General features: G+C 38.1%; 1 pseudogene; it reads right to left on the bottom strand.

The window, feature by feature from the left end:
• Nucleotides 1-8253: 8253 nt before the first annotated feature.
• LOC105887429 lies at nt 8254-12594 on the bottom strand (annotated as a pseudogene).
• Nucleotides 12595-15922: the final 3328 nt, after the last annotated feature.

Raw genomic sequence — 15922 nt, 5'->3', positions numbered from 1 at the left:
CCAAATGCCTAATTATCTTGTGAAAACTCATGAACCTAGCTTCCAGAGACCTAAAAAAGGCATATTTGATTATATCATGAAAAATGAGTTTATTCTTACTAACTGGGATTTAAGATATATACAATTTTCACAGTTTAAATGTGCTTTACATATTAGGCTGTTTTTCCTGTCAATAATGTGAAATAGCAAGACAGCTTACATTCCATTTTATTATAAAACAGTAAGTTTCTGAGGGGAAAACAATAGCAGAAGAAAGATAAACAAATGTCACCTGTACAGGAAGAAAGAGCTCAAACCTATTGTTAACACTTTGTTTCTCACCTGTCCACTCTAATTTCTAATCCTATACTTTTAATTTAATCTCTCTTATCTGTTTTCTGTTTTCTCCATTACCTTGTCCTACAATCTGTCATCTTTCCCCTGAGCAACTGTGCCTGCATCCTAACTGATCTTCCTATTTTCATAGTGGATCCATCCCACTTTTCACAACCACGGTGCAAAGCTAATTGTGTCATCACTTTGCTCAGCCAATTGAAATTGATAATTGACATTGGTAATTTCTTCTTGCTCTGTGGAAAAAGTCTCTAAATTTATTTCCTTTAGGAACTGTCAAATTTTCTGTCCCAGGACTAGCAGCTTTCAACACACCATTCACACTGGCAATTTATAACTCATGGAAGATGCTGCATATTCATATATGCAGTATCTTCTACCTAACACATTTATCTTCTTTCTCATATTTTATTCATATTCTTCAGAGGTCAGTTAGAAGGTTACGTTTTCAAGTTGTAATTCTTGGGACCCTCCGCTTCCTTGCTCCATTATTGGATTTCCAACAACATACACATCTCTCCAGTAGCGTTTGTCACATCTGCTCTTTCATATATATGTAAGTTCATAGTGGGTTAAACCATACATTCATCTTTGTGTTTTAGATTTTGATTTGATTACTTGCATATAATCCACCATCAATGCCAATTTTTCAAATGATCTCATCTAATATTTTGAAACATCTCTTCTAAGACTTCCCACGCATCGATTTCATGTGTGTTTATATTTTTTAGGTCCTTCACAGGTGTGTACTATATCTACATCCTTTCCCTTCTTGCCATCCATAGCATATACATCTTTGGGCTCCTATCAATGTCCTTTGTAAATTTCCTGGACAAGTCTCCCCAGAGCCCCCCAGCTGCTTAGGCTTACTCTAGCTCCATATCACCATTGATCTGGGGATTAATTTAGTCTATTTAGTTACTTCTATTGTCTTTGATTAACTTTGTAAGGTAGAAGAAAGCCTCACAGATAAGGATGAAATTTGTCATTTGACATGAACCGCTTAAAATTACTACAAAAAAAGCCCTTTCTACCAGGTCACCAAACCTCTTTCCTTCTATCTCTCCCACATTTTTGTAATATTTTAAGATTTTGATCTTGGCCTAGTCTTTACTTCTGCATAATCAGTATCCTTTGTATTTTTACCTTTCTTACCCAGTCTGTCCCTTTTTAACTTTCTCAATCCTACAGGGCTCTGTGAGCAACAGGTACCTCTGCAGTCAGCATAAGCAGGATCAGGGGAGCAGCTTGTATGGATTCAGAACTCCTGCTGAATATAAAGGAGGAGGTGACCTGCCCCATCTGCCTGGAACTCCTTATAGAGCCCCTGAGCCTAGACTGTGGCCACAGCTTCTGCCAAGCCTACATCTCTGAAAGCCAAAACAAGTCCAGGATAGACCAAGAAGGGCAGAGCAGATGTCCTATGTGCCGAATCACTTACCAGCTTGAGAACCTGCGTCCCAATCGACCTCTGGCCAACGTAGTGGAGAGGCTCAGGGAGGTCAAGTTAAACCAAGAAGAGGGGCAGAAGGTAGATCACTGTGAGCAGCACGGAGAGAAATTACTGCTCTTCTGTGAGGAGGATTGGGAGGTCATTTGCTGGCTTTGTGAGCGGTCTCAGAAGCACCGTGGTCACCGCACACTCCTCCTGGAGGAGGCTGCCCAGGAGTGCCAAGTAAGAGACCAGAATGGAGGAGAGTCAGGGAAGAAAATAGTACCAAGGTGGAAACTTTCACTTCGCATTTTACTTTATTTATTTGTTGCAGTTTTTGGCTGGGGCAGGGTTTGAGCCCGCCACCTCTGGTATATGGCGCCAGTGCCCTACTCCTTGAGCCACAGGTGCCACCCTGCATTTTACTTTAATTACCTTGTCATCCTAGATCCAAGGCTTCTGGGTTTTCTCAATCCTATATTTATCTTCTGAGCCCTGTACTTGAAGGATGTTTTTATGCACTTCATACAGTAGTAAGAGGATAAGCCTACATACTCTTGGGAAGAAGTAAATATTTTTGTACTTTGAGCCATATGGGTAGAGATTTGGTACCAAAGGAAAGCTCTGGTCACTCCTTTCAGCAAGAGAGCAACTGGGGTGAACTGAGATACAAGTTCTCTCCTTGTTGTAGATCGAGTTTTTCTTCTAGGAGAAAAAGAATACGTCTAATCTTGGTGTGGGTGATGGTGATTTCAGTTACCTAAGATTTGAGGAACACATTCATCATGTTGGGTTTTCTTCCAAGTTATGGATTCTAATTGCTCTTCTAAGAGCTTCTGTAAACTCTAGTCTCTTCTGCAATCACTCTGACTTCTTTTTTATGTACTATCCAAGTGCTAAGAAAGCTCAGAGCTTACCTCTGTGTAATTTATTTCTCACAGAAGGGGCTCCAGGGAGTTCTGGAGCAGCTGAGGAAGCACCAGCAGGAAGTTGAGCAGGTAGATTCTGACATCAGTAAAGAGAGAACTTTCTGGAAGGTAAGAGGGGCCACTTCCTGAGGGAATTATCCAAAAACCTGGGCAGGATCTTGGGCAGAAGCTCCCTCCCTTTTTCATTCCCTGATAGTTGATAACTCCTGGAATCATTTGATTAGTCCTCTTCTTTATCCATTTCCATATGGGGTCTGAGGGGTAGAGATTGAATATATCATAAATGAACACAGCTCTTTGGAGGATGCTGTTTACATGGAGGGACTCTCTGGTGGGGATGGCTAGTGAATTTTGAGTTCTATTCTTATGATGCTTTTTGTATCTATGGCTGTTCTGGGAGAAGACTTTGTCAGTGGGGGAAGGTTTCACTTTCAGCATTCATGAGTGAGGTGAACAGTAGTGCAAGTAGGCGTGGGTGTCCTGGATAACTGTGTGATGGCTAAGCCACACCCAGGCATCCCATTTTGGTTCAGGTCGGCCTTCACATGCCAATTTAAGGGTTTTTAGAATGTTAAGAAGAGAAAATATTTTAAAATTCTCAGCTTGTCTAAGAATTGCTTTCCTACTTCTGTTTCCCTTCCTGGAGGATCAAATACAGTCTGACAGAGAAAACATCCAGGTACTGTTTGGTGAACTGAGAGACTTCCTGGCATCTGAGGAGAACAAGAAACTGCAAATTCTTGATGAAGAGGAAAAAGTTATTCAAAATAGTCTAGCAGAGTCTAAAAATGAGCTGGACCAGCACCATCAAGTGGTAAGAAGTTTCATGTCTGATGTGGAGCATCGGTTGCATGCGCCAGCAATAGAGATGCTGCAGGTAAGACTTGAAGAGAGTCCTCAGTATCTGAGATGCAGGAAAGTGAAGACTGTTTCCTTCTCTGTGTTTCTGTGCTGTCTCTAGTGCTGACACTAAAGTTTTTTGGACACTGTGGTACCCTTTTCCTGAACCAATATCAGAGGTTATAGGAATTATTGAATGCATGAGTAGGCAGGGAAAATCCTATTTTTAACATATCAAAAGCAGTAAAAAATTTGCCCTTGGGGAAAAGATCAGTTGTATTCATTGATATTTTCTAGGCCCCTGTTCTCTGTAATCACCAGCATTTCTCAGACAGCTTTTCATTGCTCAGCTCAATCAAGCAAATGCATTTCAGATTACAAGAGCTGTTTTTGTTTTTTCCCCTCATAGAATGTGCTGAGAAGTTACCTCTTTTAATTTTTCTGGAAAATATTTGAAAAAGACTGGTGTTATTTCTTCCTTAAGTATTAAATAGAATTTATCAGTAAAGCTGCCTCAGTATTTCTTACTTTTTTTTTTTTTTTTTTGAGGTAAAGTCTATGTCGCCCTGGGTATAGTGCAGTGGCATCACAGCTCACAGCAACCTCAAACTCTTGGGCTTAAGTGATTCTCTTACCTCAGCCTCCCAAGTAGGGGGGACTACTGGCACCTGACACAATGCCTGGCTATTTTTTTGTTATTGTTGTCATTGTCATTTAACAGGCCCAGGCTGGGTTCAAATTTGCAAGCCCCCAGGGTATGTGGCTGGCATCCTAGCCACTGAATTAAAGGTGCCAAGCCAGTATTTCTTACTTTCAAGAAAGGTATCAAACTTTTAACTTTTTACATGCTTTTGGTTATTAATATTTTTAATCTTTCTTGAGTCTCTCCTTAGTAATGGATTGTCTCCATAGGATTCTTCATTTCATCTAATTTATAATCTTTAAGTTAGTCATAAAACTTCTTTGTAATCCCTTTAATTTTTATTTTTTTAATTTTAAACTTATTGATTTAAACTGGCATACTATTGTATTGTTTGTAACACATGGTTTTGAAATATGTACACATTATGGAATGGCTACATCAAATTAATTAACATACTCATTACCTCACATAGTTTTCTTTCTGTGTGAGAACATTTAAAATCTACTCTTTACAATTTTCAACAATATGATACATCAGACACTGTTAACTGCCATGTTGTGCAATAGATATCTTGAGGATATTCCTCCTCTCTATCCAAAGTTGGTATCCTTTGACCAATACCTGCCCTGTCACTGAACTGTACTGCAGTATCCTTTTCCTGAACCAATATCAGAGATTATAGGAATAATTGAATGTGTAAATAGCAAGGGAAAATTCTATTTCTATTAATTTATCAATAACATTTTTTCATATACCTATTGACTGTTTTTCTTCCTTTCAGAAATATCTGAATGAGGGATGAGGGATTGGGAGAGGGGAGGTGGAAGGGGAGTAGAGAGGGTCATAGTGTCTGGCACACCTCTTGGAGGTGGGACTTTGCCTAACAAATGCAATCAGTGTAACCTAATTCTTTGTACCCAAACAATAGAAGAAAAATCTAAAATAAACAAAATGAGAAATAACAAAGAGCAAAAACAGACATACACACAAAGAAGAAATTTCTATTCCCTTCCTTTTCCCATTTTTACATTGGGATATTTGTTTTTCTGCTATTCAGTTGTGTGAATTCTTTTTTGGAAAAACAAATATCCCAATATAAAATAATGTGTATATATGTATATATTTGTTTCTTTGTTTCATTTTGAGACAGAGTGTCATTTGGTTGCCTAGGCTAGAGTGCCATGCTATCAGCCTAGTTCACAGCAACCTCAGTTCACTGGGTTCAAGTAATCCTTCTGCCTTAGTCTCCCAAGTAGCAGGGAATAAAGGTCCTGCTGTAATGCCCAGCTAATTTTTCTACTTTTAGAAAAGAGACATGGACTTGCTCTTGCTTAGGCCAGCCTCAAACTCTTGACCTAAAGTGATTCTTCCACCTTGGCCTCTCAGAGTGTGAGGATTACAGGCATGAGCCAGGCCTCCGTATATATTTTGGATATTAAACCTGATTATCAGATATGGCTTCCAAATATTTTTCTCCAACTCATATGCGGCCTTTTCATTTTGTTGATTGCTACTTGGCTGTGCAAAAACTTTTTAAGTTGATACAATCCTATTTAGTTGTTTTTATTTTTGCTGCTTATACTTTTGGGTTTTCAGCCCAAAATATCGTTGCTTATACCAATGTCCGGAAATGTACCCCTAGGTTTTCCTCTAGTAGTTTTACTGTTTCACATCTTATATTTAAGTATTTAATCCACTTTGAGTTGATTTTTTTTAAATGGAGTTAAATAAGAGTCTAATTTTGTTCTTCTGCATGTGGATATTCAGTTGTGCAAACACAATTTATTGAAGAGACTGTCCTTTCCCCATCACATGTTCTTGACACTTTTGTTAAAAATGATCTGACCATAAATATGTAGATTTTTTTGTCTGAGCTTCTCTTTTGTTCCACTGGTCTTGTCTCTGTTTATAATGCTGGTACCATGATGTGTGGATTAATGTAGTTTTGTAGTAGATTTTAAAGTCAGGTATTGCAATGCCTCCAGTTTTGTTTTGTTTTGTTTTTATTTCTTTCTTAATGAAGATTGCTTTGGTGATTCAGGGCACCATACACATTTAAGTATGCATTGTGGTCCCATAAAAATTTTAGGGTTATTTTATCTATTTCTGTTTAAAATGTATGAACAGAAATTGCATTGAATCTGTAGATCACTTTGGGTGGCAAGGACATTCAACAATAATCATTCTTCCAACACATCAACACAGGTTATTTTTCTCATTTGTATGTATCTTCTTCAATTTATTTCATCAATGCTTTATAATTTTCAGAGTACAGGTCTTTCACCTTCTTGGTAAAATTTACTCTTGTGTATTTTTACATTTTGTAGCTATTATAAATGGGGTTGATTTCTTAATTTCTTTTCAGATAATGTGGTGTTAGTACACAGAAATGGTAATGATTTTTGTATTTTGATGTTATATCCTGCAACTGTTGGAATTTGTTACTTAGTTCTGAGAGATTTGGTAGCATTTTAGAAATTGCTATCTGTGAGATTATACTATCTGTAAACAGGGCAATTTAACTTCTTAATACCAATTTTAGTGCTTTTTACTTCTTTCACTTACATAATTCCTCTGGCTAGTACTTTTCAGTGTTATGTTGAATAGAAGCCATACCAGGGAACCTTTGAGTCTTTTTCCTCATCTTAAAGAAAAAGCTTTCAACTTCTTATATTTTGATGTTAGGATGTTAGTATGATGTAAGCCATGGGTTTGTCATATATGGCCTCTATTGTGTTTAGGTATATTCCTTGTATAGACAATTTGTAAGAGATTCTGTTTTATTTTAAAAACATGTTTAGTTTTGTTAAATGTACTTTCTCCATTTTTTTGAGATGGTCCTATGTTCTTTGTCCGTTGTTTGGTCCATGCAGTGTGTTGGTGCCACTGTGTCATGCTGGCACCACACCCAGGAATCATCTGGTACATGGAATGATGAATATCCAAGCTTGCAAGAGGTGAGGCTCCCCCCATAGGTGCCAGAAAGACAAGCCACCAAGTAAACTTCTTCATGGCTGTAGGAGCTCCTGAGCTACCTCTGTAGCAGTTATTTATTGAAACACTATACAATAGGTCTGAGGAAGCCTGTATAGAAGGACCACATGCTTAAGTGCTTGTCTTCAGGTCGCAAAATGGCTCCATCCCTGCCAGGAGATTGTACTCTTGCTCCCATTGTTTCCCTCAAGAACCCGGGACCATTCCCATAAGCATGGTATTCAGTATACTACCCAGTGCATCACATTTATAGATTTGTCAATAATGAACCATCTTGTATTCTTGAGATAAAGCTCACTTTATCATGGTGAATGATTCTTTTAATGTGCCATTTAATTTGGTTTTCTAATATTTTATTGATAATTTTTATATCTATGTTCATGAGAGATATTGACCTGTAATTTTTCTTCTACTGAGCATTCTTCTCTGACTTCATTATCAGGGTAATGGCAGCCCATAAAATGAGTTTAAAGTATTCCCTTTCTTTAACTTGTTGTAAGAGTTTGAGAAAGATTGATGTTAATTCTTCTTTGGTAAAATTCAGCCATGAAGGTACCAGGTCCCAGATATTTCTTTATTGGGAGACTTTCTGTAACTAATTTAATCTCCTTATTATTTGTCTGTTCAGGTTTTCTAGTTCTTCATGATTCAGTAGTAGGTTGCATGTATCTAAGAATGTCTCTAGAACCTATTTTTTCTAAGTTATCCAGTATATTAGTATATAATGTTTTATAGAATTTCTTAGGATTGCTTGTGTCTGCAGTATTGTTGTGTCCGCAGTATTGTTGTGTCCAGATCATGATGTCCTCAAGAACTATCAGGGAGCCAGGGTCTGATACAAAAGCAGGAGAGTTTTATTTAAGCTCGCGGACCCAGGCCTCCAGTATCTTGGTGCAGCGAGAACGGGCTGAAGGCCCCGTTCTAAGAGGTAGGGTGACTTCTATGAGTAAGGAGAAGGGAGCGACCTCTACGTGATGTTGTGCATCTTTCTGTTTGTTAGGGGCCACTGAGATGGTGTCATGTGCCTGTGTCCTGACTTCTGGGAACCTGAAACTTAATTTTGGGGAAACTGAAACTTAAGCTTAAGATGACGTCGGTCTTGTTCTTTCATTCTTTCTTTGACTTGTGTCTAAGAGTCTCAATCTTGGGACTGGGTGGGTTCCAGTTCTTAGTCTGAAGGGGACAGTGGTTGGTACTGGCTTTTGCAGAAAGCAATCTGCATCTCTGGAATTTCCATCCATGCTGCTAAGCTCACATGCTCTTCATTTTGTGCTTCTTGTTTCCTGAGTCCTGCCACTAGGACCATGTCACTACAATGGTTAAACTTCTTGATGATGGCAGCATTACTGTTTTCCTTTATGGATTTAGAATTGGAAGTAGTTGGCACAGAGGAAATGCCATAGCCCCCATCTAATGGTTTATCTTTCAAAGCTGTCAAATCAAGTAGTGGATTTTTCACTCCTAATGAAACCATTGTTTTTAACCCTATTTTGGCACATTCTGCAAAGAGATCCTTTGACCCTGTATTCAACCAGTTCCTTTGAAACTAATGGAACTGGGGAAAACGTGTCCAGAATTCCTTCTCTATCATGTTGTGGGGAACATTTTCTGTGTATTTCATTTTTACTGCTGGATAGATCCTAAATATAGACTCAGTAATATCAGAGGTTAAATTATATCTCAGACCATTGCAGCCGTAAGTTTGGGGCTGAACATCAGCCAGAAATGCCAACATCCTGCTTAAGATTGGATGTGGAAGAACTCTGTTGCATTCACATTTAGAAGATTGGCCCAGAATTCTTCAGCACTGATCACTTGGCTCACAACAAGGTCTTTTTGCTGAAAAAAGACAGGGTCTTCTTTCAGCACTCTGTTTTTTTTCTTCAAGTTTGTTATTTGCTTTCCTCTTGAATTTAGGCAGCAGCTGCGGAAGAAGGTCCTTTACTGAATTTTGCTCTTTGACTGTTGTGCTTTCATTGAAAAAATGAAAGTTAGTTGTGTCCCCTTGCATGCAAGACCATCTGAAGCTGAATTTCAGCTTTTCCTTCTAGCATTTAATATCTGCGTATAAATGGTTGATTGTAAATCTATCTTTGCCTTTAGGTGCGCTAGAGATTCTTCCTGACAAAAGGTACAGAGCTCCAAGTAAATAGCAAAAAAGTGCAGATGAAAGCTACAGCTCTGGGCAGGGAGTAAGTAACTGGCTTGAACTGGGTGGAATTCTGTTGTGCTTCTTAGGCCAGCTGCTGGGATAAAGATGAAACCCAGCCACTGCAGCAGTCCCTAGCTACTACTTCTGTTACTGGGGTGGAGGAGGGGGAGCGTTGTCTTTCCTGCATTGCTGGCTGTGAGGAGTTCTCTCCTCTTTTTTGTTGCTACTTTTCCTTTCTCTTTAACTGGCTTCTTTTGTGTTAAATAGATATTTTTCAGTAGAGATTTTTCATTTCTCTGATTTTGAGCTACACATTATTTTAGTTATTTTTCTAGTGGTTTAGGGTGACCAGATTTTAACACCGGTAAGGCAGGACAACATGGCCGGCGGTGCGGGGCAGGGCAGAAGACGGGGCAGGGCAAGGCCTGACAACAATGCACACTTTGATAAGCAATTCTCGATAATCACTTCTCAGCAATTATTTGTTATTATTACAGTTTAACATTATAAAATTAACACAAATAATATAAAACTCATATTCTGGTGAAATAGCCACATGGCAAGTGAAAACTAAATATTCCCTTCTTGTTCTCCCTCCATTTGTGCATTCTTTCCAAAAAATCTGGACTTTTTAAAAACGCCGTGGGACAAATTGTTGAAAAGCGGGACTGTCCTGCCAAAAGCAGGACGTCTGGTCACACTATAGTGGTTACTTGAGTGATTTAATATTCCTCTTATCCTGTCACAATGTACTTCAAATTAATACTAACTTAATTCCAGTAAAATACAGAAACATGACTGAAATATTGCTTAATATTTTCTGAATCTTTGTAATCTTATTGTCACAGAGATTACATGTATATATGTTATAACCTATAAATATAGTATTTAATTACTATATTAATAAACTCATGTCTTTAAAGTTATTAAAAATAAATTGGAAAATAAATGATAGCATATTTTCTGTTACCTCACATGTTATAGCATTTCCTTACTGTTTCAGTTTGAATTTAAGTCAATCTTTGGAGGAATATTTTTTCAACCAAAGGCTTTTAAAAAATATTTCTAATAATAAATATTTTTGCTATCTGCCAGCAACAAACTCTATCAGTCTTTATGTGGTAGCATGTTTTTTAAACATGTGGTAACATCTTTAAAGAATATTTTTGTATTAAATGGAATTCCAGGTTTACAGTTTCCTTTTTCTTTTTATTTATTTATTTAATTTTATAGAGACAGAATTTCATCTTGTCACCCTAAGTAGAGTGCAGTGGAGTCACAGCTTACAGCAATCTCTAGTTCTTGGGCTTAGGTGATTCTCTTGCCTTAGCCTCCGGAGTAGCTGGTATTACAGGCACTTGCTACAATGCTCAGCTATTTTTTTTGTTGCAGTTCAGCCAGGGCTGGGTTTGAACCCGCCACCCTCCATTTATGGGGCCAGCACCCTACTTACTGAGCCACAGGTGATGCCCTTCATTTTCCTTTTTCTTTTAGAGCTCTCCACATGTCAGTCTTATCTTCTGCTCTCTATTATTTCAGTTAAATAATCAACTATTAATCATTTTTGTAAGCATTTATTTCTTCTGTGATGATTGATTTATTGCTTGATGCTTTCAAAAAGCATCATAATTTTGTCTATAATGTGTAAAATTTTAAAAATCTTAAATTTTTTCCAAAATTTATTTTCATTTTTTTCTCTTTTCCTCTGTCTTCTTTCCTTCTGGAAGACCTATTGCATGCTTTTTGGTACATTTTCTGTCGTCCCACTTGTCTCTGGGGTGATTTCTATTTTTTCAATCATTTTCCCTCTATTCCCTTAGGTTAGAAAATTTCTGTTGGTTCAAGGTCAGGTTCAGTGGTTCTTACGTCTGCCATCTTAATGTGTTATTGAGCTCTTCTGATACACATTTCATTTTGGTTATTTTACTTCAAATTTTTACAAATTTTATTTTCTTAATTATTTCTATGCACTTCTTTAGATAACTACTTTTTTTTTTTTTTTTTTTTGAGACAGAGCCTCAAGCTATCCCCCTAGGTAGAGTGCCATGGCCTCATAGCTCACAGCAGCCTCCAACTCCTGGGCTCAAGCAAGTCTCCTGCCTCAGCCTCCCAAGTAGCTAGGACCACAGGCACCCGCCACAATGCCCAGCCATTTTTTGGTTGCAGCCGTCGTTGTTTGGCGGGCCCGGGCTGGATTTGAACCCGCCACCTTAGGTGTATGTGGCTGGTGCCTTAGCCACTTGAGCCACAGGCGCCAAGCCAGATAACTACTTTTTATGTCCTGGTTTTTATACTTTAATTCCTCAAGCATAGTTCCCCTTAGAATTTTAACCTATGTATAATAGTTACTTTGAGTCATTATCCCCTAACTCCAATATCTAGAGGTACTTTCTATTTATTATTTTGGTACTTTTTTCCTGAGCATGGGTTCTATTTTGTTGGTTTTTTTATGTTTCATAAATTTCATAGATGTTGTAAAATAAACATTTTGATAGATTGTGTGCCACTTCTTTTTTTTTTTTTTTATTTTCCTTCATTTTAGAGAGATAGTCTTGATCTGTTGCCCAGGCTAAAGTACAGTGGTGTTATCCTAGCCCCCTGCACCTAAAACTCCTGGGCTCAAGTAATTTTCCTGCCTCAGCCTCCTGAGTAGCTGGGACAGCAGGGGTACACTGCCATGCCTGTCTGATGGTTGTATTTTTTGTAGAAATGGAGTTTCTTTTGGTTGCTCAGGCTGGTCCCAAAGTCAAGGCCTCCTAAAAGTTCTGGGATCTAGGATTACAGGTGTGAGTCACCATGTGTAACCAGCATAGGACTTAATCCTACTTAAATTCATATTGCTAACTCCAGGCCTTTGCACAACCTGTTGTGAAGTCTTAACTATTCTTTCATTTTCTCTTTCTCCTCCTGCAGATCTATTTTTTTCAATTAAGTCATTTGTACATAGATCACATTTATGCCATTATGGGATTGAATATGTTGATTATTTGTACAAATTGGAGTGCTTACATCCTACTAATCAACATAGCCTTCACCTCATTTACCCAATTACAGCGTTAAGACATTTGTGTTCAACACCTGATAGATCCCACTTATACTTGCAAATGCTCCATAGGTGTGGTCCCCCTACTAACCTTCCCTCCATCGACCCACCCACCTCCCTTCCCCTCTCCTTCCACTTTCTTCCTTCATCCTAGGCTATAGTTGTGTTTCATATTTGTTTTCTTTTTTTTTTTTATTAACTCATACCTGTGTACATTAATGCAATCATGATGTACAATGTGCTGGTTTTACACACAATCTGAAATGCTTTCATCAAACTGGTCAACTTAGACTTCACGGCATTTTCTTTGTTATTGTGTTAAGACATTTATATTCTTTCTACACCTAGTAAATTTCACATGTACCCTTGTAAGATGCACTATAGGGGTGGTCCCACAAACTACTCTCCCTTCACCCATCCTTCCCCCTCCCCTTCTCTCTCTTTCCCTTTTCCCCCTCTTCTTGGGCTATAATTGGGTTATAGCTTTCATAAGAAAGCTATAAATTGGTTTCATAAGACTGAGTTCATTGGATATTTTTTCTTCCATTCTTAAGATACTTTGCTAAGAAGAATATGTTCCAGGTCCATCCATGTAAACATGTAAGGGTAAAGTCTCCATCTTTCTTTAAGGTTGCATAATATTCTATGGTATACATATGCCACAATTTATTGATCCATTCATACACAAGTGTGAGTTATTACAAATTGGTTTCACAGTAGTAGTACTGAGTACATTGGATACTTTTTTCCTAATCCTGAGATAATTTACTAAGAAGAATATTTTCCAGCTCCATCCATGTAAACATAAAAGAGGTAAAGTCTCCTTTTTTTTAATGCTGCATAGTATTCCATGGTGTGTATATATATATATATATATATCACAATTTATTAATACATTCATGGGTCGAATGGCACTTAGGCTTCTTCCATGACTTGGCAATTATGAATTGAGCTGCAATGAACAATCTGGTACAAATATCTCTATTGCCAAATAATTTTTGGTCCTTTGGATATACACTAAGAAGAGGAATTGCAGGATCAAACAGCAGGTCTACATTTAGATCCCTGAGTGTTCTTCAAACTTCCTTCCAAAAGGAACATACTGGCTCGGTGCCTGTGGCTCAAGCGGCTAAGGCGCCAGCCACATACACCTAAGGTGGCGGGTTCGAATCCCCAGGCTTGGCCTGCCAAACAACGACAGCTGCAACCAAAAAATGGCTGGGTGTTGTGGCAGGCGCCTGTGGTCCCAGCTACTTGGGAGGCTAAGGCAGGAGACTCGCTTGAGCCCAGGAGTTGGAGGTTGCTGTGAGCCGTGATGCCATGGCATTCTACCCAGAGGGATAGCTTGAGGCTCCATCTCAAAAAAAAAGGAACATACTAGCTTGCATTCCCACCAGCACTGCAGAAGTATTCCCTTTTCTCCACACCCATGCCAATATCTGTAGTTTGGGAATTTTGTGATGTGGGCTACTCTTACTGGAATTAGGTGGTATCTCAGAGTAATTTTGGTTTGCATTTCTCTGATGATTAAAGATGAGCATTTTTTCGTGTGTCTTTAGATCGTGCACTTGTCTTCTTCACAGAAGCGTCTGTTCATGTCTCTTGCTCACAATGAAATGGGATCACTTGTTTTTTTCTTAGTAATAAGTTTGAGTTCTCTGTGGATTCTGGTTATTAGACCTTTCTCAGAAATATTACTTGCAAAAATCCTCTCCCATTCTGAGAGCTGTGTTCTTGCTTTACTTAGTGTGTTCTTGGCAGGGCAGAAGCTTTTTAATTCCATCAGATCCCAGTAATGTATTTTTGATATTACTTCAATTGCCCAGGGTGTCCTCCTCATAAAGTATTGTCTCAGGCCAATTTTTTCAAGCATTTCCTCTGCCCTCTCTCTAATAATTATTATAGTTTCATATCTTAAGTTTAAGTCCTTTAACCAGTGAGAGTCAATTTTTGCTAGAGGATGAAGGTGTTGGTCCAGTTTCAGTCTTCTACAGGTTGCCAGCCAATTCACCCACCACCATTTGTTGAATAGGGAAATCTTTCCCCCAATTTATATTTTTAATAGGCTTATGGAAAATCAAATGACAATAAGTGTCTGGGTTCACCTCTTGTTCTTCAATTCTGTTCCATACATCTACCTCTCTCAGCCAGTACCATGCTGTTTTGATCACTATCAATTTATAGTATAGATTGAAGTCTGGAAGCGTGATTACTCCTGATTTGTTTTTATTTCTGAGTAATGTCTTGGCTATTTCAGGTTTTATCAGTTTCCATATAAAACAAAGTACTAATTTTTCCAGATCTTTAAAGTATGATAGAGGAGCTTTAATAGGGATTGCATTAAATCTGCAGATTGCTTTAGGTAGTATAGAGATTTTAACAACGTTGATTCTTCCTAGCCATAAACATGGTATATTTTTCCATTTGTTAACATCTTCAGCTACTTCTTTTCTCAGAGTTTCATAGTTATATTTATAGAGATCTTTCACATCCTTCGTTAGATACAATCCCAGATATTTCATCTTCTTTGTCACTGTTGTAAAGGGAATAGAGTCCTTGGTTGTTTTTTCCCCTTGATTACTGTTGGTATATATAAAGGCTACAGATTTGTGAGTGTTAATTTTGTATCAGGAGATGTTGCTGTATTCCTTGATCACTTCTAGGAGTTTTGTAGTTGATTCCCTGGGGTTTTCCAGATATATAATCATATCGTCTGCGAAGAGTGACAAGTTTGATCAGTTTGATCTCCTCTGGTCCTATTTGGATCCCCTTGATTGCCTTCTCTTGCTTGATTCTGGTGGCTAAGACTTCTATTACTATGTTAAAAAGCAGTAGAGACAGTGGCCATCCTTGCCTGGTTCCTGATATGAGTGGAAATTATTTCAATTTTACTCCATTCAGTACGATATTGGCTGTGGGTTTGTTGTAGATGGTCTCTATCCATTCAAGAAATGTTACTTCTATACCTATTTTCTTAAGTGTTCTGATCAAGAAAGAATGCTGGATATTGTCAAAAGCTTTTTCTGCATCAGGTGAGAAAATGACATGGTCTTTTTTTTTTAATTTGTTTATGTGATGTATTATATTTATGGATTTATGTATATTGAACCATCCTTGAGACCCTGGGATGAAACCCACGTGGGCGTGATGTATAATTGTCTGATGTGTTGTTGGATTCTGTTTGCTAGGATCTTGCTGAATATTTTGGCATCAATATTCATTAGAGTGGGGTGGTGTCTGTAGCTCAAAGGAGTAAGGTGCTGGCCCCATATGCTATAGGTGGCTTCAAATCCAGCCCCGGCCAAAAACTGAAAAAAAAAAAAATCATTAGAGATATTGGTCTACAATTTTCTTTTCTTGTTGGGTCTTTTCCTGGTTTGGGTATCAGGGTGATATTTGCTTCATAGAATGTGTTGGGAAGTATTCCTTCAAAATGTTAAGTAATATAGGTACTAGTTCCTCCTTAAAAGTTGGTAGAATTCTGATGCAAAGCCATCTGGTCACGGAGATTTCTTATAGTTGATGCTATTTCAGAACTTGTTATAGGCTTGTTCAA

This window comes from Otolemur garnettii, unplaced genomic scaffold (genome assembly GCF_000181295.1).
Source record: "Otolemur garnettii isolate 467f Iridium unplaced genomic scaffold, OtoGar3 scaffold00001, whole genome shotgun sequence".
NCBI classification, from domain to species: Eukaryota; Metazoa; Chordata; class Mammalia; order Primates; family Galagidae; genus Otolemur; species Otolemur garnettii.
This window is presented reverse-complemented; position numbering and strand designations above follow the sequence as displayed.